General features: G+C 38.1%; 1 pseudogene; it reads right to left on the bottom strand.

Annotated features, from left to right (window-relative positions):
* Positions 1 to 15,183: 15,183 nt before the first annotated feature.
* LOC124989080 (nucleophosmin-like) lies at positions 15,184 to 16,042 on the bottom strand (annotated as a pseudogene).
* Between the last annotated feature and the right edge of the window lie 9,638 nt (positions 16,043 to 25,680).

The following is a 25,680-nucleotide window of genomic DNA, read 5'->3' as shown; positions in this document are numbered from 1 at the left end:
TTGCTTGCTCTATTTCTGCAAGGTACATCAGTGGGATTTTAATTGGAATTGCATTGAATCTGTATAGCACTTTAGGTAGTATAGCCATTTTGACAATATTAATTCTGCCTATCCAGGAACATGGGAGATCTTTCCATCTTCTAAGGTTTTCTTGAATTTCTTTCTTTAGTGTTCTGTAGTTCTCATTGTAGTGGTCTTTCTCCTCTTTTGTGAGATTGATTCCCAAGTATTTTATTTTTTTTGAGGCTATTGTGAATGGGGTAGTTTTCCTAATTTCTCTTTCTGAAGATTCATCACTTATGTATAAAAATGCATTGGATTTATGAGCATTGATCTTGTAATCTGCTACTTTACTGAATTCACTTATGAGTTCTAAAAGTTTTCTGGTGGAATTTCCAGGTTCCTCTAAATATATAATCATGTCATCAGCGAACAGGGATAGTTTGAGTTCTTCTTTTCCTATTCGTATCCCTTTAATTTCTTTGGTTTGTCTGATTGCTCTGGCTAGAGTCTCAAGGACGATGTTGAATAGAAGCGGTGAAAGAGGGCATCCCTGCCTTGTTCCAGTTTTTAGGGGGAACGCTTTCAGTTTTTCACCATTTAGAATGATATTAGCCATGGGCTTAGCGTAGATTGCCTTTATAATGTTAAGGAATGTTCCCACTACCCCAATTTTTTCTAGTGTTTTGAGCATGAAGGGATGCTGTATTTTATCAAATGCTTTTTCTGCATCTATTGAAATAATCATGTGATTCTTAACTTTAAGTCTGTTGATATGGTGAATGACATTTATTGATTTCCGAATGTTGAACCAACCTTGCATCCCTGGGATAAAACCCACTTGATCGTGGTGCACTATCTTTTTAATATATATTTGTATGCGATTTGCTAAAATTTTGTTGAGAATTTTTGTGTCGATGTTCATTAAGGATATTGGTCTGAAATTTTCTTTCCTCGATGTGTCTCTGTCTGGTTTAGGTATCAGGGTGATATTGGCTTCATAGAACGAGTTTGGGAGGGTTCCCTCCTCTTCTATTTCATGGAATAGTTTGAGGAGTATTGGAATGAGCTCTTCTTTAAAGGTTTTGTAGAACTCGGCTGAGAACCCATCTGGTCCTGGACTTTTCTTTGTTGGTAGGCTTTTGATGACCTCTTCTATTTCATTGCTTGAAATTGGTTTATTTAAGTTGTGTATGTCCTCCTCGTTCAGTTTAGGCAATTCATATGTCTCTACAAATTTTTTGATGTCTTCGAGGTTTTCTGTTTTGTTGGAGTATAGATTTTCGAAATAGCTTCTAATTATGTTTTGTATTTCAGTCATGTCTGTTGTGATGTTTCCTTGTTCATTCCAAATTTTAGTAATTTGAGTTTTCTCCCTCTTTCTCTTTGTTAGTGTGGCTATGGTTTATCAATTTTATTTATTTTTTCAAAGAACCAACTATTTAATTTGTTAATTTTTCCAATTGTTTCTTTTGTTTCGATTTCGTTGATATCGGCTCTGATTTTAACTATTTCCTGTCTTCTACTACTTTTGGTATTGGTCTGCTCTTCTTTTTCTAGCGCTTTGAGCTGTAGTGTTAAGTCGTTTATTTGTTGATTTCTACTTTTTTTTTTTGAATGCGCCCCATGAAATAAATCTTCCTCTAAGTACTGCTTTCATAGTGTCCCAGAGATTTTGATATGATGAGTCTTTGTTCTGGTTTACTTCTAAAAATTTTTTTTATTTCCCTCCTGATGTCTTCTGTTATCCATTCATCATATAATAGTGTATTATTTAATCTCCAGGTATTGGAGAAGTTTCTGTTTTTTATTCTGTCATTTATTTCTAATTTCAATCCATTATGATCTGATAGAGTACAAGGTAGTATCTCTATCTTCTTGTGTTTGCTAACAGTAGCTTTGTGGCATAAAATATGGTCTATTTTAGAGAAGGATCCATGTGCTGCTGAGAAGAAAGTGTATTCATTCTTTGTTGGATGGTATATTCTATATATGTCCGTTAAGTCTAAATTGTTGATTGTGTTGTTGAGATCTATAGTTTCTTTATTCAGTTTTTGTTTGGACGATCTATCCAGTGGTGAGAGAGGTGTGTTAAAATCGCCTAGTATTATTGTGTTGTGGTCTATTTGATTTCTGGAATTGAGAAGGATTTGTTTGACGTACGTGGATGAGCCAATGTTTTGGGCATAGATATTTATGATTGTTATGTCTTGCTGATTTATGCTTCCCTTAAGCAGCATGTAATGTCCTTCTTTATCCCTTCTGACTAGTTTTGGTTTGAAGTCCACATTATCTGAGATGAGGATGGATACTCCAGCTTTTTTGCTGTGTCCGTGTGCATGGTATGTTTTTCCCCATCCTTTCACCTTTAGTCTATGGGTGTCTCTTTCTATGAGATGAGTCTCTTGCAGGCAGCATATTGTTGGATTTTTCTTTTTAATCCAATCTGCCAGTCTGTGTCTTTTGATTGATGAATTCAGGCCATTGATATTCAGGGTTATTATTGTGATATGATTTGTATTCCCAGTCAATTGTCTCATATTTGTTTTTGACATGATTTGGTTTCTCCTTTATTTGGCTATTCCTTTAGGCTAGCGCCTCCTGTTGCTGATTTGCATCATTGTTTTTCATCTCTTCCTCATGGAATATTTTACTGAGAATGTTCTGTAATGCTGGCTTTCTTTTTGTAAATTCCTTTAGCTTTTGTTTATCATGAAGGATCTTATTTCATCATCAAATTTGAAGGTAAGTTTTGTTGGGTATAAGATTCTTGGTTGGCATCCATTTTCTTTCAGGGCTTGGTATATGTTGTTCCAGGCCCTTCTAGCTTTTAGGGTCTGGATTGAAAAATCTGCTGATATTCTTATTGGTTTCCCTCTGAATGTAATTTGATTCTTTTCTCTCGCGGCCTTTAAAATTCTGTCTTTATTTTGTATGTTAGGTATTTTCATAATAATGTGCCTTGGTGTGGGTCTGTTGTAATTTTGTATGTTTGGAGTTCTATAAGCCTCTTGTACTTGGTTTTCCATTTCATTCTTCAGATTTGGGAAATTTTCTGTTATTATTTCATTGAATAGATTGTTCATTCCTTTGGTTTGTTTCTCTAAGCCTTCCTCAATCCCAATAATTCTCAAATTTGGCCTTTTCATGATATCCCATAATTCTTGTAGATTCTGTTCATGATTTCTTACCATCTTCTCTGTTTGGCCAACTTTCTTTTCAAGATTAAATATTTTTCTTCAATGTCTGAGGTTCTGTCTTCCAGGTGTTCTACCCTATTGGTTATGCTTTCTATGGAGTTTTTAACTTGGTTTATTTTTTCCTTCATTTCAAGTATTTCAGTTTGTTTTTTTTTTCAGAATCTCTAACTCTTTATTGAAATGATCTCTTGCTTCCCGTAATTGGTCTTTTAACTGTTGATTGGTGCGATCATTTAATGCCTGCATTTGCTCTTTCATCTCCTCCTTCAATGCCTGCATTTGCTCTTTCATCTCCTCATTTGCTTCTCTGATTGTTTTAATTATGTACATTCTGAATTCCCTTTCTGACATTTCTTCTGCTGTGCTGTCATTGGGTTTTATTGATGTAGTATCTAGGTTTGTTTGGGACATTTTTTTTCCCTTGTTTTCTCATATTGGTCAGATGTCAGTGGGACTCTGAGATATTGCAGATTTCCTCTATTGGCTTATAGTGTCCCTGTAGATTTCCAGTGTATCACCTCCCAGCCTTCAGTCGCCTGAAGTTTTGGAGGAACTTGATAATGCAGTGCTTCTGAAGAAAGCTGCCCCTAGCCCCTACTGGTTCCAGGGCTTGGAGTTGGCTCTGTGCAGAAAGGATCTCACTGGGGGCCTGCACCATGCAGCTGGCCATGTGGGGGGAGCCCACCGCCGAAGTGTGGAAGGCTACCTGGGGAAGACTCTAGCTTCCCTACCTTGCTATGATAAGCCACCCCTATCTGTGCCTGCTGCCCAGGCCAAGTTTCACCCAGTGGGGGAGACTCACCCCATGACTCTATTTTTGTCCAAGTCTTTCAATGCCTCCCCTTATTGAGTCCTGGGGTCTGGAGCGACTGGAGATGCAGTCACCCTCTAGGTCGCCATCTTGGATCGCCCCGTGGAAAGAGCCTGCGGCCGGAGTGGGCAGAGCCACCTGAAGAAGTCTCTGGCTGCCCTGCCCTGATCCCAGAGTCTGCTTGCAGGTCGAAGCTCTCCGTTGGCTCGGGGACTTGTGGCTGGCTCTATGTAGAAAAGCTCTCACTGGGCGGTCTTGTTCCAAGAAGCTAGCCTTGAAAGGCACCTCCCACCGCAGGGGTCCAGGCTGCTTGGGGAGGTCGCTGGCTGCCCTGTCCTGGTCCCTGAAGCCACTTGCGGGCCAGAGTATGCCGCGCTGGCTCCGAGACTTGGAGCTTGTTCTGATCAGAAAGGCTCTCAGTAGGGGGCCTGCTCTGAGAACCTGGAGAAGCTGGCTGTGTGGGAGGGGCCCAGCGCCAGAGTGCGCAGGGCTGCCTGTGGAAGACTCTAGCTGCCCTGCCCTGCTCCGATAAGCCACCTCTATCTAGGCCTGCCACCCGGGTCGAACTTTTCCCAGTGGGCAGACTCACTCGTGGCTCTATTTTGGTCCGAGTCTCTCAATGCCTCCCCTTCTTAACTCCTGGGTTCTGGAGGGACTGGGGATGCAGTCCCCCTCTAGTCCGCCATCTTGGATCGCGCCCTATATTTTTAAATATGTTTTTGCATGTGATTTGCCAGTATTTTTAAAAGAATTTTTTATTTACGTTCATCAGGGATATTGGTCTGAAATTTTCTTTCCTTGATGTGTCTTTGTCTGGTTATGGTGACAGGGTGATAATAAGTTAATAAATGAGTTTGAAAGGGTTCCCTCCATTTCTATTTCATGAAATAATTTGAGGAGAATTTGTGTCAGTTCTTTGAAGGTCTGATAGAACTTGGCTGAAAATCTGTCTGGTTCTGTGCTTTTCTTTGTTGGAAGGATTTTGATGGCATTTTCAATATCATTCCTTATAATTGAGTTGTTTAAATTATCTATGTCCTTCTGTTTCAATTAGAGTAGGTCATATGTCTCTAGAAATTTGTCACTGTCTTCAAGATTTTCTGTTATATTGGGCTATAAATTTTCAAAATTGTTTCTCCTTACCATCTGTATTTCTGTAGTGTCTGTTGTGATATTTCCTTTTCCATTGTGAAGTTTAGAGATTTTCATTTTATTTCTCTCTTCTTTAGCTTGGCTAAGAGTTTATCAACTTCATTTTTTTCCCCAAAGGATCAACTCTTTGTTTTGTCAGTTTTTTTTGGATTATTTCTTTTGTTTTAATTTCATTGATGTTTGATTAAACCTCTGACTTTAATTATTTCCTATCTTCTGCTTTTAGTATTGATTTGTTATTCTTTTTCTAGGACTTTAAGATGTGATTTTAGGTTATTTATTTGTTGACTTTCTATTTGTTTTAGTGAATGAGCTCAATGCAACCCTGATTTCTTCTGTTATCCATTCATCATTGAATAGTGTATTATTTTGTCTTCAAGTGTTAGAGTAGCTTCTTTTTTATTTCATCCTTGATTTCTAATTTCATTCCATTATGATCTGATTGAATGCAAGGCATTATCTTTCTTTCTTTCTTTTCTTTCTTTTTTTTTTTTTTGGTAAGTGTTTCTTTGTGACACAGATATGGTCTATTTTAGAGTGGGATCCATGTGCTGCTGAGAAGAAAGCATATTTAGTAATTGATGGATGAAATATTCTATGTATGTCTGTTAAGTCTAAATTAATAACTATTTTTTTAGTTCTGTAATTTCTTTATTGAGTTTCTGTTTGGAGATGAGAGAGGTGTATTAAAGTCATCCAGTATTAGTGTGGTTTTTTTTTTGTGGTCTCTTTGATTCTTGAAATTGAGAAGGGTTTGTTTGATGTATGTAGATGCTCAAATGTTTGGGCCATCAATATTTACTACTGTTATATCTTGTTGATGTATATTCCCTTAAGTAGTATGAAATGTTTTTCTTTGTCCTTTTGGATTAACTTTCACTTGAATTCTACTTTTTCTGATATGAGTATAGGAATCCCGGCTTATTTTCATGATCTATGTGAATGATATTTTTCCCATCCTTTTATCTTTAGTCTGTGAATGTCTTTGCTTACAAGCTGAGTTTTTTTTAAGACAGCATATTGTTGGGTCTTGTCTTCTAATCCAATCTGCCATTCTGTCTTTTGATTGATGAGTTTAGGCCATTTACATTCAATGTTATCACTGAGATATGATTTTTATCCCCTGTCATTTTGATTTATTTCTGGTTCTTAATTATAATTACTTTATCCTTTGATTGAATATTCTTCTAGTGTATTTCATCTCTTTGCTGCTTTTTACTTTTAGTTTTCATTTCTTTTTCCTGAATTGTTTTATTGAGTATGCTTTGTAGAGCAGACTTTCTAGTTGTGAATTCTTTTAACTTTTGTTTATCATGGTAGGTGTTTATTTCATTGTCAATTCTGAAGCTTAATTTTTCTGGACATAATATTCTTGGCTGGCATCCATTTTCTTTCAGATATTTGTATATAATATTCCAAGACTTCCTAGTTTTGAGGGTCTGGATTGAGAAATTAGCTGAGATCCAGGTTGGTTTCCCTCTAAAGATGACTTGTTTTTCTCTGGCAGTCTTTAAATTTTATCCTTGTCCTTTGTGTTAGGCATGTTCATATTAATGTGCCTTGGTCTGTGTCTGTTGTAATTTTGTATATTTGGGGTCATATAAGCCTCCTATATCTGATTTTCCATTTCATTCTTAAGGTTTGGGAAATTTTCAGATATTATTTCATTGAAAAGATTGTGCATTCCTTTGGTTTGTATCTCAGAACTTCATCTATTCCAATAAATCTTACATTTGATCTTTTCAGGTTATCCCATATTTCTTGGAGGTTTTGTTCATGGTCTCTTAACATCTATTCTCCATAGTTAACTTTATTTGTAAGATTATATATTTTTTCTTCATTGCCTGAAACTCTGTCTTCCAAGTGGCCTAGATTGTTGGTGATGTTTTCAATTGAATTTTTAATTTTGTGTATTGATTCCTTCAATTCAAAGATTTCTGCTTTTTTTTTTCTCCTGAATCTCTCTTTTTTGGAATGATCTTTCACCTCCTGTATTTTCTTTCTGATATTGTCTTTTTCCTCATAGATTAATTTAACTATGTATGTTCTAAACTCCTTTCCTGATATTTCTTCCCCTGTGGTGGCAATGGACACTGTTATTGTAGTATCTTGGTTTGTTTGGGATGATTTGGTTCCCTTGATTTTTCATGTTGTTTATGTGTCTACCCATTTAACAGTATGGCTCTGAGACAGTAGATTTTTTAACCTGTGGATTTATAGTGCCTTTGAAGGTTTCCAGTTCCTCATCATTTAGGGGGAGACAAATAATAACAACAACCAATGCAAACAATATACAGCATTAAAGAAAATTGTCCCTGCTACAATATCTACAATGTTGTTATAATAAATATAAATGATGTGATCTGTTATTACCTATAATAAAAAGAGTAAGTTTGCAACCAGTTACAATTTCAATTTAGTCATGCAGTGTCCCCAATCTCCAAACTCCTGTACCCAGACAAGCCTCTGTCCTCCCAAAAGTGCAGCTTCCTTTAATTTCCTTTTCCCTCCATTGAGCTTATGGAGGAACCACTCTAGCTGGTGTCTCCAACTGCAACAGCAGCTGTGGCACCTGAGATTTCTTCCTTATTTTATTATGTCCAACATCTTGAGTCCCTGATTTGTTTTGGGTTGTCAGTACTAAATTCCAGTAAAGTCCTCCCACCTCTTTTTTTTTTTTTTTTTTTTTTTTTTTCATTCACCCATATTACTGAGAAGCCGTATGTCTGCTTTCTTGGTTTCAGGCCACAGAGCAGCCAGGAAATCCACCTGCTCTATTCTGCCATTTTGAAATCCACCCTAATCTTGTTTCTTCTGCCTGGCTGGAATTCACCTAAGTACTAGAATTTTATAGGAATGGAAAGTAGGGCCCAGGAGAAACCCATAAAATAGCCAGAATTGTTCATAGTCAGGGTTTCCTCAGGAAATAAGATGGATTCCAGGGTTCTCCCCACTTTGTGAACTAGGAGAAACCATCCTTGGATATGTCATGTGAGTGATTTCTGCTGTGTAGTTACTTCCACTTAGTCAAGCCTGGTGTTTTGTGCCTGCTAGTTAAATGGGATGTAGATGTGCATGATAGGGTTTGCCTTTATTTGTGTACCTGTTGAAAATTCCCTTTGATATAGAGAAGTTTAGGTATATGAAGGCCATATCCACATGGTTTACAAAGCATCAAGATTTCCTTCCCTTAAGCTTACACCTAAATGTCAATTTTCTGATTTATTCCTAAATTTTAGAACCATATCTTAGTTCATATTTATATCATTTATGAATTTTAGAATTTGTTAAGGCATAAATATCCCTAGGCCCTAATGTATTGAAAGAAACAAATGATTAATTCTTTAATCAATTTTGGAAGATCAATCTGAAGAGAAAAATAAAGACATTTTATTATTTTTCCTCTTAAACCTACTTCATTTTTCTTTAGGAATATAACAGTACCTTGAATGAAAAATACGGGATTGAAAGGCAACTGACACTACAATAATGGAGGCATTTCTTATGTATTGTGCTTTACCAGTTCTTGATAACTTAGGATTCATTCATGCTTTCTTGATAATTTGTGGTAAAATCCCAAGCTGAAGTCTGTGGGGTGTCAAGGACCAGCAACAAGTTTTAAGACAATCATCCTTATTTTGAAATCATACCTTATATTATTTTTAAAATATCAAATTTTTGGCACGAACTGTGCAAATAATCCCTTTTCAAAGTTTTCTGGAAATTTTACTGTCATTTATACTTGATATTCACAACTTTTTAAAAGACTTTTTTTCTAAACTCTGCAAAGTGAGAGGACCAAGGAGGCACCATCTTTTATACCTTCCCTTGAGCCTCAGGTCCTGAAATACAAGACAGAAAAGACATGCCCTCTTTATCTGTGCAAATCCAAACCCTCAAAGATGGGAGGTGTACAGTCTCTAGTTCTCCACAGGAATTTTTGTAAACAATTGAAAATGCTAGAATATTGAGGCCCAGCCAGGAAACAGCATAACAGCATGTAGCTAATGGCTCCATTCAAAGGAATTGTCAGTTCTCTATTGTCCTTTTCATTAGTCACTGTCACTCTTGGGTTTTGCCAGTTCCATTTTTCCTCCAGGCAAACATCCTCTACGGCATAACGAAGAGGGTGGGAGACTAATTAGTGTGTCAGGGGAACTAGAAAGTCTGGTGAGAAATTCAGAATCTCATTTTCCTTTTCCCCCCTTAGAATTGATTTTACTGTCACCACTTAAAAAAATAACAAATGGATGTGCCTCTATTATTTGATAGAGATAAAGTGCTTCTTCCTCTCCAAATAGAATTTGCCACAATTTTATTAACCAAATATTTATTTTAGTTCTAAAATTATTAAAAATTCTGAATAAGTCTTAAATGGTCTAATTAATTGTTGCTATGAAATGGATTGATTCACATTTGTTTATATAAGTAATTAGAATAAATCCAAGTAGAAGCATGTTAAAGAATATGTAATCAGATTAGGGTACTTGCCAGAAAAGTCATGATTTTTTTTTTTTTTTTTTTTGGAAGCTGTGTTTCATGGGGAAAACTTTGCAACCTGCTATTGAAAGTATTCTATTTATATAGTTTTTTTTTGTTGTTGCAAATTGAATCATTTATAAGGTTTTTTGTTGTTGTTGTTGTTCATCTTACAATCCACCTCTCCCTCTAGATTTCTGTCCTCCTAGGTACAGAATCTTGTTTAGAGTGTGGTTTGTGAGTTGACAGAGTAACCATTATTAATTTTTTCTTTCTGAGGAAAGGACTGAGCAGATACTAGTTTTCTCTATATACTCTTTTTATTTAATAATGGGAGTAGGTCAATTTTCATTCCTTTCTATTTTTACCTTGCTTTATCAATTTATTATTTTTATTTTGAGACAGAGTCTTGCTATATGGCCTACACCGACCTTGAACTTGATTCTCCTACCTCATCTCTTGAGTCTTGGGTATTACAGGTGTGCACCACCATGCCAGGATTGTTAGCTTGTTTTGATTGATATTGGCATCCTTCCTATTTGTGCTTTGGTGATATGGAAAAGTTAGTCTCTGTTTCCAGGGGCATCATTAATCTGAGTTGCTAGGTATTGATTATGTGAATGTTAACCCTACACTGTAGTTTCATTACTTTGTAAGTTTTGCTAGTTTCTCTTCTTTTCTCCTGTCCTGTTTTCCATGTGATCAATTTCTGTTCTAAGCCTATTTCTTTCCAACCGGATTGCTTTTCAATACTGTTTGATTCAAAGAGATTGACTTATTCCCCCATCCTTGCTCTGAAATGATACCTTGATCTTCTTTTACTTCATTATTTTATATTTATTTATTCACTTAAGTAATTTGGTGACAAAGAATTCACATTCTTCTGTGTTTTCCCCTTTCTTTCCTGTAGACAGTTGTTGTGATGTGAAGACATAAAAGAAAGGGGGTCAGCAGACTCCTGTGGTGCCTGGGTTGAGAGGCAGTTTTGCAACCTCCTTGACTCCAGAGTCTCCTGATCTGGTTAATTTTAACTTTTAACCAATTTAACTTAGTTGTTTGTAGACAAGGTCACACTGGGTTCCTGCTTATTGCAGTTCTTACCTGAATGATCTGAGTGACTGAACATCAATCAGTAACCTGTACAGTTCCCATGGACCAACACAACCGTAGCAACCAGATTCCATAACCTCCTTCCTGTTACTATTGTTTTCTTTATCTATAGAACTAGACCTCTTTGATGTTATTTTGGAGCACTCTTCCTCTGCAACTGGGATATGAGTTTTCCTGGGTGGCCATCCTCACTTTGGCATGAGTGAACTGTTTTTTCTTGCTCTCAGTGTGCCTCAACTTGCCTTTTAGGTTGACAAATGATAATAACTTTAGTAGTCGACTTGCAGAAGGCATGACTAAATGCATTCCATTTTCTTTCCTATAGGCAAAGCAGCCCGCCAGCCTCCCTCTCTCCTTCCCTCCCTTCTTCTGGTCTGTTATGTCCTAATTTTGTTTCAGTTCTTCATAATGGGGCTAGAAAAGGTGATAGAAGGTAGGAGAGCATCGGGTTAGGAATCAGGGTCCAATCCCTATACCCACCAAGCTCAAAAAGCTCAGAAAGGCCTAAAGAAAACCAGGCAATATTCCTTTAAAAAGTAGATCTAAATTTCTCTATTTTCCTTGAAGGTCTGGTTTTCATGATTGACTGTGGAAAGGTGGACAAACAAGCCTTATTCTTTTCACAAGGCTATCAACATGTTGTTTGGAAATTGGTGGACTTTCACCAGTTAAAAAATAGTTGCCTTCTCCTAAGGGGAAAGTGAAAGGAAATTGTTAGGAGTTAGAAAGGAGAGGAAAGATGGGGGAAGTAAATAAAGAAAGAGGAGCATCCAGGAGGCTGAGTCCTGGGGGAGGAGCTAAAGGTCTTGCCCTGTTCTGGCTTCATCAGGGCCTCCCCTGACTGGGCTCCCTTGAGCACATTCTGCAACCTTTTGACTCCCTGGTCCTTCATGGGTGCCTGGACAGTGATACAGACCTCTAAGGTTATTGTAGGGACACAAGGGGGTAGCAGTCACCTAAGGCCCTGTCTCCTTGAGGTCAGGGGTCTTATCTTTTGTACCTTATGCTCAGAATCTAATACAGTGCCTGGCACATAGTAAGTGCTCAGTAGACATATAGTCGAAAGGAAAGAAAAGCAAGGAACTTGGTGGGATGTTTTAAAAAGAAGGTCATAAAGGTAAGCTAGGAAAACGAAAAATGGAAAGAACAAAAAGTCAGCAGAAGAATGGAGGGTTGGTGAGGTCCAGGATAAAACTGTAACATAACCCTGGGACCAGTGTCTCCCTTCTTCCATCTCTAGGGTAAAGGCTTTCTTGTTGTCTTTTTCTGAAATTCCCAGAATCTAAATTGGAAACACAGGATAAAAGTGTGCAGTGATAGTATACCAGGGATAAGGTTTCTTTTAAAAGGAATTTGTAAGACACACCCCACTTCTCCCCCTTTACACACTGATGATAATTTGTTCAAATATTTCCATTTCAACCTATGGATTTATGAGAATTGCAGATTTTTTGCCAATAATCACATTGATCTTTAGGAAATAGCCACTAAAATTGTCCACTGTTTCATTGTTTTATTTAGGTTAGCAAGCACTGAGAAGTAGTGGTGAGGCTTATTTCTTGTTTTCTCAGTGGTTTTTATTAATCTGCATTTGACACTGTGAGCAATTGTTCAGGAATTGTAGATGGGCAGTGCAGAAAGGTCATCTAATGTCAGCTCCAATAAAGGCAGATTGCAAATGAACCCTGAACCCTGACCAACATTTAGCAATAGTTTGGTGTTTTGCTTTTCTTAAAAGTTTTGGATGGAACTCTCCTGCTTTACCCAACACTGTGCAAAATGTCATGGGGATGTTTGAGGATCATTCTCCTCTATTTACATCAAATCAAGAACTTGATGTTTTCATGGAATTTTCTACGAAGATCTACTTGTCAACTTTTGATGTTTTTTAGTGCTTCACAGCTCAAAATAATAGAATCATACATGAAAATAAGAAAAAGAAGATAATAGTAAAAATGTGGATGGATATTCCATAAATCACTAGAGAATGACCTCTAATTAACATACAACTAAGTGAAACAACAACAAAAGACTCCAAATCAAGGCATCCATGTTACCTGGGCATCGCTGGGGAGAGAGTAGTAAAGAGGGACTAGAACCTTGCATTTGCCTCTCTTCATAGGGTCTGTCATCCCAGCAGGTCCTCGGTCACCACTGAGCCTGGATATTCAGGGACTGTGACCTCAGCCTTAGGGAAATGATGGTGGCTGCATCGCTTCCTGGTCTTTCGTTTAGACCCTTGGGAGGAGTTCTTCCATGAGAAGTTAAAGCCTAGGTGTGAAGAAGTGGTCTGGTTTGAGGGTCTCTTATGCTCATGTCTGTTGATTTCATGCTGTCTTTGTTCTGTGTGGCTCTAACACAATTCCAGATACTGGGTTAAGTATAAAGAAAAGAGTTTTACTTGGCTCATGATTCCAGTGACTACAAAGTCCAAACAGCATGGTGACAGCGTCTGGTGAGGGCCTCTCAGTTGTGTTATGGTGGAGAAGCAGAAAGGGGAGCAGCTATGCAGAAGAGACCAAGCCTACAGAGTGGACTTACTTTATAATAATACACTCTCATAAATACTAACTCAGTCCTGCAAAAACTACATTAATAGCTTCTGGGGGTTGTGCCCCCTGACCTAATAAACTTCCAGAGGCCCCACCTCTTAGCAATCATCCACCTCAATACTGTTATATTGGGGACCAAGCTTCTAGTATATGAACCTTTGGAGGAAATAATTAAATCATATCTAATACCCTTTCTTCATATTAAAGTATTAGAACATTTCTACTATGTGTAAATTTCTTTGAATGAGTAATGAAATTTCATTGTTCAGAATTGACATTTATCTTAAGAATATTGTTTGAAGGAGGCAGAAGACACCAGGTTCAGTACCAGTGAGTTTTATCAAACATACTACTTCCCAGCACTGCTGGGCATTTTCCTACAGAATAGGGAACATGGTAGCTAGAGGCAGTTGATGGTAGCTTTGCTGTCTTGGTTATTGTCAAAGGCATGGTAAGTACACTGGGTTGACACAGCATTGCAGGCAGTAGGACCTTTCTTACTTGCTTTCTGCCTTGTGCATTTTGTTGCCACCTGCAAATGTCACTGTGAAGTTTCATCTAGGGGAAGAATTCACTTAGTCTGCTAGAGTGACAGGTTGTAAACTTTGCTAAAGCAGAGCGAGCACAAAGTGTTGTGGAAAATGAAGTGTCCTTGACTTCGGATTACTCACATACTTGTGACACTGTTTGCTCTGCCTCATAAAATGGCCCTTCTTCACACTATTATAAGGGCTGAAAGGTCATATTGCCTTGGGTATATTACTTAGAGTTCTCAGACAAAAACTCAGTATTTTTTTAGCAGCATCCCCCACACAGCATTAGGAGCATGTCAGATTGGAAAAATTAGTCTAGGATGGACTGAGGTGCTTCTGTCACCTCTGATAGGTCACACATTTTATAGCACTGAAAATCTTGCAAAACTTGGTTAGTTGGAACGCTTTCTCCAAAGGGCACCATGTTCTCAATATTCCATTTTTTTTCACCACAGGCTTTGCAGTTAAGAAAATGGAGCAAGTATTACTTTACCTTTCATACAGATGTGGCAACTGAAGCTTAGAAAGGTCATTCAAGAGTGTGTTAGCCCAATAAATACTTGTTAGTCATGGAGTAAATATAATTTTATTTTCCATTACTAAGCTTTCCCACCAAGGTAGGTTTCCTTTATGTTAAATATAACCAGATTGAAAAATGTTAATCTATTAAAACTCTATTGCTTAGGGAATCATGCACAAGAATGTCTGAAGTAGAAGATATTCCTAGACATTTGAAAACCTAAGCTAAGTATAAAATGGCTCTTCCTTTGGAAATCCATATTGATATTATTTTATTTATTTATTTTTTTTATCTATCTACCTATTTTTTTTTTTTTTTTTTTTTTTTGTAGTGCTGGGGATCCAGTCCAGGGCCTTGCACATACTAGGCAAGTGTTCTACTAATAATAAATTTTTGAAATATCTATTACTTCTCATACATGGACATTGACAATGACATAGGTGAGTATTTGTGACTCATTTATGAGTAGCCTCAGAAAACATTTATTTTGTTCCTTCTCTGATTCTAGACTATTTTTTACTTTATTGAAACACTGAGTTTATTTCACACCTATATTTTTGCCTCCCCACCATTTGCATGTCTGACCACCACTACTCCTATGTCCTATCATAACATTCCATACACACTTGAACACCAAGCAAAGGGTGCAGCTCCATCTTTAAAAACTACACAGGCATTTTGGACAACACGTTCTTGATGATGGAACCTGGACAACATTTATCAAACATGGTGAGGAAAGTTCTCACTTTGCATTATAAAAGGGAGAGCCAGATATCAACCATTACAGAAATGAAATAAGATGGAAATTTTTAACAAACTGTTTAAACTATTGTCTTAGAGACTTCCTCCACTGCCAGAGATCTTGAATAGCCTCCTGGTCAGTCATCTGGAAGCAATTCTTCCCATAATTGGTCAACTTGGCGTCCACTTTGGGAAGAGCACCACCTTTCTCTATACTTGCTTGCATTTTTGCTTTAATGTCTTCTACAAAACTAGGTCCTTTTGGTGTTTTAGGAGGTTTTTTTCCTGGTTTTTGAAGGATTTTTGATCTTGGTGTTGATGGTTTTGAGTCTTTTCCATTCTGGTTTGATTTTTGTGCATTTTTGGCTGGAGTATCTCGTACAGATTTCTTCACTGGAGCTTTTTCTTCAGCTTCCTCATCATCAAAGTCATCATCATCATCATCATCATCATCATCTTCGTCAGCAGCAAGTTTTACATTTTTCTGGGGAACCTTGCTACCACCTCCAGGGGCAGATGGCTTTCCAGATACACTTAAGAGTTTTACATCCTCCTCCTCTTTATCTTCTGACTCTGCATCTTCCTCCACAGCTACTAAGTGCTGCCCACGAACATGCACAGGCCCTGAACCACACTTCAACCTTCAGACCACAGGTGGTGTGATTTCAAAGCCCCCAAGGCAAACTGTTGGCTCTGCAGACATTTTCAATGTTGCCAGTGTGACTTTAACTGGAGACTGCCTTCATAATTCACCGCCTCTGCTCCAACAATGTGCGATCCATCCTTTGCGCCAGTCCCTAAACTGACTGTTCTTAAGGATAACTCATGCTTATTTTCATCATTATCCACCTTAAAGTGATAATCTTTGTCAGTCTTTAGTTCACAACCAAAAAGATAGTTCTGGGGCTCAGGTGGCCCGTGTCCATATCCATCGAAACTTCCATGGGGTGATAGCACCCACTTAGGTGGGAGGGAAGGCCAATGGAAAATAGGCTGCTGCCCTAGAGAAGAGACACGCAGGATGGAATCATGGCAGGGACTGATTCTAGACTTTTCTCTCCTATTTTTCCCTGAGCTTTGTAAATATTAGCTCTTGTGACAGAGGGAATCGAGTGACTGGCTGACCTCAACTTTGGTTTAGAAGCTAGGCAGAATTTATTCAAGGAGGACGGCCATCCTTTGAGAGCCGTATCTGGGTCAGTGAGTGCAGGTAGGGTGTACTGTGTTCAATTAATGGAGTGGCAGGGTACCAAACCGAGAGCCGTCTCCTCCTCCCATCTCCGATGCATGCACCTGTTCATCAAATCTGTTCATCCCCCCCCCCCTTGGGAGATAACATGAGGGGCCAGTAACTAAAGAATGGCAGGATGTTTCGAAGAACATTACTGCTAGTGACAATGTTTAAAAATGTCACTTGCCTTAAGGTATCTATCACTCTGCTGTAGAGGGAACATTATTTTAGAAACTATGCTCCATGAGCAACCTGATCAATGCTCCTACCTTTTTTTTTAATGCTTGTACCTTGTGCAGACAGAACAAGCAAAGGAAATTGGGCGGGAGAAAAATAAGGTCCAAAGAAGGGTTTAAATATATGAGACCTCAAACCCTGCGAGACATTTCTCTCTGCTTCTAAGCAGAAGCTAATATTTGTATAGTACACTTCAGTTCACACAAGACCTTCTAAGAGATGTTAGGTGAATCGTCCTAATTCACGTCGCATGCAAATTGAAGAGCCTCCACTTCGTTGTCCCTTTATCCTTGGAGGCAGGGCATTAGGCAAGGGCTATGTCCTCAATATTGTGACCTCTCCTCCCAGCGTGTTTGACAGTCTTTGCAGGCAGCAATAAGTCTGTGAGCGCTGTCCCCTGTCTGGTGGGTCATAGCCTTTTGTGAATTAGTGAAATGGTGTTTTCCCGTCTCCATGCAGTGTCGCCAAGCAATCTCATCTGCTTTCTGCGCTGCTTGCGGCCATCATGACACTTGACCTGGCTGGAGGGTCGTTTTTGTTCGGAAAGCCATCTTTCAGTCTCCCAGACACATGTGGCTTTCAACAGCAATGCTGATTTTCAAGGATTTTAGAGGAAGAAGAAATTTCATATCTAAGAAAACAAGACAGCAAGTGCTTTGGCAAGCGGGCACCATAATCCTGCTAAGTTTAGTCTTTAGGATGAATCATCTAGAGACTGTTACTTGCTCTGGGTGGTTGGCGGTTTTATTTTTAGAAAATCTGAATTTCAGTGAAATCCATTTGGCAGTACATAATCGGCGTGGATCCAGTCCAAACTAGGTAATCAGGGGTCAGCTGGAGGTGATTATCTGCATCTATGTACGAGCTAGCCTCAGGATAAGAAGCTCTGTGCAAAGCTTTTAAAGCAACATTTTCTTCCTCGTGACCAATTTAGTATAAATGAAGGTCTTAAAGGCTTTTCTTGCATCAGACAGGCTTAGTTTGTTGTCTTTCTGCCTCTTCTTCGAGAAAATAAGTCTTCTGGCCAAGATTCTATCTGAAGTGGTGAGAAAAACAGAGTGGTTGTGCTGAGCCCGTACCCATAGGCACCTGCGGTGACCAGGATGCATTCACTTTGCGTGTCTCTTTTGGGGATTATTTTACAATGTTTTCCAGGGCAACTTCAACCCATCCTACAAGATCAGAAAAGACATTTCGGAGTGTACTCCTTCTCTTTAAATTTTGCCGCTCTTAAAGGAAGTACTAAAGGAAGATTAGGAATGCACTTTTCTTTATAGCCATTAATAGGAAAAAGCAAATGCAGCTCTATTAAATGAGTTAAGTCGCCAGGCGGGTTCTGCCTCTAATGGAAGGGAGGGCACTTTCTGTGGCAATTAGAATTTCTTACCTCCCAGTGTGAGCCTTTCCTGTGCACTGAGTTGTTTTTCTGTTCTCGAACAGCTGGCACCTCCTTCATCTGGTTGACTCTAAATTGAGCTTCTACTTCCTGGGCATCTTGCCTGTCACTCCCTCGTGAGGCTTTGTGAAGTCCAAGAGGTCCTCATCAATGTATCATCAACATCATATGCTTTAGATTTTCCAGCTTTCATCACCCACTTAGGGATCTTAGCAGGAGAAAGCAGAAGTATCTATCATTTAGACTCTGCTGGAAATAAGCCCCAATTTTCCCAGTAGCAGTTATATGTTATTTCAGAAAAAAATGTTTTGGTAACCCCTTTGATGACCCATTGGCTTCTTCTACTGATCACTGGCTGCAGACATAATTTCTGGCTTTCTATAACCTGGAAACGTGCCTTCCATAACTCTTTCTTCCTTTTACTCTTGAACCCCAATCGCAATGATTACCAGGAGTACGGTGTGTTGGTACCACCGTGATGTGGTGAGAGCAGGTTGATTTGTTAAATTAGAAGAATATGTTCAATAAATGGAACAACCAACCACTCATTGAGTAATCTGGGCATGTTTATTTAATCTCTTCGAGTCTTCGTTTTTTCATTCAGATAATGGGACAATAATATGTACTCCAAAAGATTATGTGAAAAATCAGGTATGGTTTACAAGCCAACAAATATTCTGAAGTTAATAATTGCCATTCTGTTACCAATCTGTATGTTCGTAGAATCTAGTCTTGCCACAGAATTTGGTATGTTATACTGACGTAGATCTCAAAGGGTCTGAGAGGACAGTATATATGACCTTTTCTAATACTAAAGAGTGACAGGTGCAGATGCCAGTTTAATGCATGCCATCTGAGCAGGGAGTGGATGACCTAATAACAGAAAAAGAAACCTAAACAGCAAAAGTGCTGTAGAGTTCTGGAATCACAGAGCAGGAAAGGACTCTAAAAGATGATGTAATGTTTATCAACTTAGGGGAAAGTGAAGTCCATAGATGTTCTGGGAGTTGCTTGAGGTTCACCGGGTTAACCAGTCACAGACTTGAGCCGAGCCCCAAGGCTCCTGGCCTCGTCCCTCAACCTTCAGCCTGTCCCGCATACTGTCATAACGTGCTCTTCTAAAGCTCTGTGTGCAAGCACCTTGGGCAGATATAAAAGTCATCTATCAGAAGAGAAGGATAACTAGAATCTGGGATATTTTTGCCATGTCAACAAAATATGTCAATGGACTTGTACAGTGCCCATCACTTTTGTCCTGTCCCCACCTCTTCCCCAAAAAGAGGGAAGGGCTTAATCCATGATGTGTCACCAACTTTTGTCCCTTTCTGAGATCTTCTCAGATACATTCTTCACTCTGTAAAATGGAAGTAAATACCACAGGTTCTTTTCTTCTTTCCCCTGTCTGGTGGAAACCGACACCCAGAATCAGATTTCTGATATCCATCTGAAAGCACTTGATCCCTGGTTTTTATAATGCATCTGCATTTGACTGGACAGTCCATGTGGATAATCAGATAATCAGGTAGTCAGATAATCAGATAGTCAGATAATCTTCTTGAATGAAGTCAGAGGGTTTACCTACTTAATAAGAAAAATAGAGTCCATCTGGTTGTAACCAAATCTCCTTTAAAGAAATGAAACATTTCCCAAGATTAAAACCAATCCCCCAAATTTGTTTTGCAGTAAATACAGGTGCTGGCAAATACTCTGATCAATAATGAACTTCTGGGGTCTTAGCTTCTCTGGAAAACAGGGACAATAAGCTTTTAGCAGCACTTAAGGAAAAAGCCAATGGGGTAATGAATGCAATGTGCTTAGCACAATGCTGGGAACTCTGTTGCAAATATAAAAGAGGGGGAACGATCATTTATTTTTCAAAACTAACAGTATTTGAAGAAAGAAAAAAAATCTCATTTTGAAATAAAAATCAAGAGGGTCAATATTTGAAGGTTGTGATCGATAGGGTTCAGGCATGAGCTTGAGCTGTTTTAACTATTTTGATCAGAGAAAATAGAGAGTAAGCCAGGGTCCAGACAGTTCATTGTCCATCTAGGATTCCACAGGGTGTCAGCTCTAGATAGGTGAACTATTGTTAAAATAAGAAGCAAGCTGGCTGTTAGTCATTTAGATCATATTTCATATGTAGCGAATATTAAAAACATTCTTCACACATTCAATTTTTAGCTAGAAAAAGGACTATTTAAACTAATATTTAGGTTTAGGTAATACAGGATGAATCCAAATGCCTCTACTCACTGTGTCTGGAGTAACCAGGATTCTAATTTCTGAATTACCACTGTGATTTCTGGGGTGATCTAGCTCAATGTGGAATTAGCATTGGGAAATTGTTCTATGGTGTAACTGTGGCCCCACAAAACATGTTGGAAACTCAATCCCCAATGCTACAGTGCTGGGGGGGGAGCCTAGTGGGAGGTGCTTAGGTCAGGAGGACTCTGCCCTGGAGAGTGGATTAAAGCTGATTGTAAAAGGGCTTGAGATGGCAGATTTGATCTGTTGCTCTCTACTCTGTTCCCCTTCTCACTTCTGCCTTCTGCCATGGGATATTGCTGCAAGAAGGCCCTCCCCAGAATTCAGCACCTTGACATTGCACTTGTCAGTCTCTAAAGTTGTAATAAAAAAAAAAATATATATATATATATATAATTTGTAATTTGTAATTTGTATTGTGTATATATATATATTTTTATACACATTACAAATTACTCAGTCTGGAGTATTCTGTTATAGCAACATAAAATGGAAAAGTGAAAAAAATAGATATTCTGTAAAAAGATTCCACTTATTACCATGTGTTCAATACTATTTCAATTTTCACACATAAGCCATATTACTATATACAGCTAAACTGATTATTGAGTGACCATTTAGAAAGAAACAAGCTAGAGATGAATATTTTCATTGTTTATTAAATTTTCATAAACTGCCTTTTCTAACCATTATTTCATTCACATCCATTTTATCTGACTCATTTTAAATTAGTAGGCATCATTACTTTTATTAAAAAAAAGACTTCTTCATTAAAGAATCTGAATTCATAGTTTTTTGAAAATAATATGGAGATGAAAATGTATTTTAGATCAGTGAGTTTTTGTGTAATGAGGTATAGAATTATAGTCCTCAAAAAGATGACTGTGTTAGGATCGTTCTAATGTGAGAGACTGAAGAGCAGTGGTGACTTTGAACTAACTTTGTAAACAACCTGAAAACACCCTCTCTTTCCTTCTCCTCTTCCCATACCACAGTTTGTCTTTCTCTCTTGCAAAATCTTTTGAGGCTGACAAATGCCCTTTCTTGGTTTTAAAATATTTCCCTTCAGTTTCTGCTCTATTAATAAACCATTGAACTTGCCTGTTGGTGTCATCTCGTCCAAGTCTTTTATGTCTTCATTTGAATCACACATTTCAAAGCATAATAAACCGTCCATCTGTTTCCTCCACCGGCATTAATGGAGGGTTTCAGTCCCTCTTACGAAGAGGTGGATGGAGTGAGGCCTGTCCTCATAGCCCAGGAGCTAAGGTTTGTTTGTTTGTTTTTTAATTTTGATTCCTTGTACACAAATGTGGTACCACTTTCCTTTCTCTCTTGTACAGGAAGTAGAGTTACACCATTTGCGTAATCATACTGTACACAGGGTAATGACGCTTGTCTCATTCTATTTTTTTTCCTTCCCCCGTCCCCTCTCCACCCCTCATTTTCCTCTGTACGATCGATCCTTCCTTCTTCCACTCTTGCCTCCCCTTCCCCATCATTATGTAACATCATCCACTTATCAGAGCAATCATTGGGCCTTTGGTTCTTTGGGATTGGCTTATTTCACTTAGCATGATATTCTCCAACTCCATCCATTTACAGGCAAATGCCATGATTTTATTCTTCTTTATGACTGAATAATTTTCCACGTACTTTGGATCATTTGTGCTAGTACACGTCATTCCAGGGACACTTTCCAGCACACCCAGAGTGTCCCAATAGTCATGTCAGGCTGTGTCAATTTTCCTTTGTCTTTGCCATTGCGACCTTCAAGTTTTGCTGTTGGCAGTTTGGAACCTTGTTTCTATTTACTCAACTGAAGATTAGCTACTGAATTAGCCAGAATTATTATCATGTCTTAATAAAGGTGAGATCCTACTTGCCAAGGATGTGATAAGCACTACTTCCCCAGTGATTAGGTTCTGGAATCCAAGTTTCTCTCTCTCTCTCTCTCTTATTCTTCTTCTAATTCTTTGTATAACCTCATCAATTTCTTCCACTGCAAAATTCTATTAATAAGTCTGCTGAGAGCTCTTTGATGATTTGCCAAAACTAAGATCAACTATAAAATTTTCAGCTTTTGAACAAAGTAGTGCTACTGGGTTTATTCCAGTACAGTGATTTAAATTTCCTTCAAATTGCCTGATACAAAAACTCCATTTTGTAACAATCTAATCAATCACTTAATAACAAATAATGTGCATTAAGACACCTTCATTTTTACATTAGGAGATATCCAGAATTTTATGTAATAAAATATATTTCTCGTATCAAATAACTTGTTTCCATTGTCCATACAGTCATGTATTTTTAAAGGAAAGACTAAAAATGACAATGCTCCACTCTCCAACACGTGATATATAATCTATCAACATGAATTTAAATTTGCTTATTTGTGATACAGACAATTTAAATGTTTTGCCATTTTTTTCAAGTACAAACTGTGTTCATGTAGTTCTACAATGCCTTTTTGGTAAGTAGTCAAATGGCTAAGCTATTGAAATGAAATTTGCAATCTCATTAAGCAGGAAGCATTTGTTTAAATGAAATCCAGCATTCCTCCGTTGTCAAGAGTCCTCACTGGCTCTGACTTTGAACATTTGAGTAGTCATTCTGGTCATGCCATTGCTTCAATTATTGACTAGACTGCACTAATTGTGTCAAAGCCAGAGACATGATTTAATCAATTTGTCTATAGTAAATGTACTAGAAAGAATGTGCAATATCTCAAGCCAGGCATGGTGGTACTCACCTGTACTCTGGAGGCTGAGACAGGGATTCACAAGCTCAAAGCCAGCCTCAGCCACTGAGTGGGACCCTCTCTCAAAAAAATAAAGAAATAAATAAAAGGGGACAGGGATATAGCTCAGTTGTTAAATGCCCCTGGACTCAATCCCCAATATATATAATCATATCTATATGTCATATATATATGTGTATATATGTATATAAAATAAAGATCTCACATATATATGTATGTAAAAGCACTAGATTTCTCAAATTACATTTTCTGGTTTTGCCCTCTGCAAAAGTCCTTTTTAAAGATATCTTCAAAATATGGTCATCCAGTCATTGCTTGAGTGTGCCAAGGAATGTGGTATGTAGACTAGTTCATGGGGTTTTAGTTCTAATGTTGGATAATGCAAAGTCCTTTACAAATCTGCTTCCTCTTTCTCATGGTGGTTCTTCAATATGTGAAGACAGCTTCTGGCCTATTACAGTTTCCATCCAGAACTTTCTAATATTGGGACCAACTATTTGTAAATACTGGCTGAGAAAGTTTAACTCATTCAGTCCAGGTCTACCCTGTGAATATTTTGGTGAAGTTAACACAACTAAAATAGGTTGCATATCGTAATCATATATATATATATATTGACATATTGACATGTATATGAAATGTTCTAATCATGTATCTTTTATCATTCTCAAAAGAGCAGACCTCTAAAATGATAATAACTATTTCAAAGTTAGCATAAGTGACATTATGTAGGTCAATTCAAGTTTTTATAGGTGTTTCACATCAGGGACAATCGGACAAAATAGGTTAAATACCTAACAGTTTTCAGTCTAGTTTACAATGAGTTAAGGGCTCAGTGGAAGCGAAGAGAGTGTTGTAGCAGACTAGTTGGTCATTATGAAAGCAGGAAGCTGGTCAAGGGTAGAAAGATACAGCCTCGCAGAACAGAGGGTCTGAGGAGCAAAGGTTTAACACAGCTGAATCGGAAGGCTCTGACAAGAGCTGCTGATGGTTCCGGAACATCTGTGCCAGGGCCTTGAAGAACCATTGAGGAATTCATAGCTGCTATAAGAGACATTACTGGTCACCTCTGTTGGTGTTTATGGTCTGAATGTTTGTATCCTGCCTCTGCCCCACTCCAATTCCTAGGTGACATATTTGTATGTCACTAGTAATGGTGTCAGGAGATGAAGGTCTTGGGAGAGGTGATTAACTGTCATGAATGATATTACTGCCTTTATTAAAAAAATACCTTCAAAGACCCCCCACTTTCCCTTCTACATGTGAGGTTAGAGTGAGAGAGTGATTATCTATAAAAAACAGAACTATAATATACACCACATCGGCTAGAACCTTGGTCTTGAGTTTCCCAGCCCCCAGAACTGTGGGAAATAACTCTCTGTTCTTTATAAGCCACATAGTCCATGGAGTTTTGATAAAGTAGCCCACATAGGCTAAGATAGCTAAAGAAATTTTGGGTTAAAAACAAACAAATTTTCTTTTTATTGTGAATTTCTTTATTTTTGTCATTCTTCAACAGAACCACACAGGGGTGTAATACATAGTGTTTCAAAGATCTTTAAACCAGAAATCCTTTTTCACAAGCTCCTGGGTCTATTGACTTATTCTTATTTTGGATGACCAGTTTTCTCTTGTTAATTTCTCAAATAATTAAAATAATCTCAAATTGAAAGGGGGAATTAGAGTCATTCTACTCAAAATTATGGGAAGCATAAATTTGCATTATCTACAATGGTTGTTATCAAACTAGTTGTACATCAGAATTGCCAGGGAAACTGTTCAATAAAACCTCTGGGCCCCATGCCAGAATCAGTGTGTTTATCAAACTTCCAGGTGACTTTATTCAGCCATGCTATCACAGTACAAGTTGACAAGACCCTTGGTAGATCATGTGACCTATTTTTAAATTCATAGTGAGCCATGTAATAGAACTGGGAGCTGGGGAGCTGCAGCAGACCCAAGTCCCACTTTGCCTGTTACCTGTGGTGTTGTCTTGGATCAACTTTCTAAACTGCCCTACAGTTTGATCTCACCATCTGTATAACGATCAGTTTTCAAAAAACTGTTTAGTTATAGATGAACACAATGACTTTATTTTATGTATTTATTTTTAATGTGGTGCTGAGGATCGAACCCAGTTCCTTACGTGTGCTAGGCAAGCGCTCTGCCACGGAACTACAACCACAGCCCCTGATGATCAGTTTAATAATATCAACCTCATAGTGTTTATCTGAGGATAAAATGAAAAAAAAAAAAAAAAAAAACTTGTAAAACCCTTATGGCTCATACTAAGTTCTCACATCATACCTACAAACTATTGTTAGTATTTTTACTACTACTGGAAAACAAACTAAGTAGAGTTGAAAATGATAAATTGTTTAACATTTCTAAGGTGCTTTTGATTAAAACTAGGGTAGTCTTCCCAAAAGCCAGGTCTGTTTCCTTCCTTCTGCAGTGAAAAATGGAAAACTGTAAGATGTTCCAGACTCGAGGCTTTGTTTCCTCTTCTTCAGAAGTCAGGCTTTGACTCTGGCAGTGGTACAGATTTAATGCCATTTGAAAAGTCTCTGGACATTATGGGATGTGTCATTTCCTCTCTGTTGTTTATAAGCGTGTTTATGAATATGTCTTAAGGACGCTTTGCCACATCCTGACTTGCGTTTCAGGACTCTGACAAACTCAGCAT

Source organism: Sciurus carolinensis, chromosome 7 (genome assembly GCF_902686445.1).
Source record: "Sciurus carolinensis chromosome 7, mSciCar1.2, whole genome shotgun sequence".
Classification (NCBI taxonomy): domain Eukaryota; kingdom Metazoa; phylum Chordata; class Mammalia; order Rodentia; family Sciuridae; genus Sciurus; species Sciurus carolinensis.
Note: the sequence above shows the minus strand (reverse complement) of the source record. Positions and strands in the feature narration are given on the sequence as shown.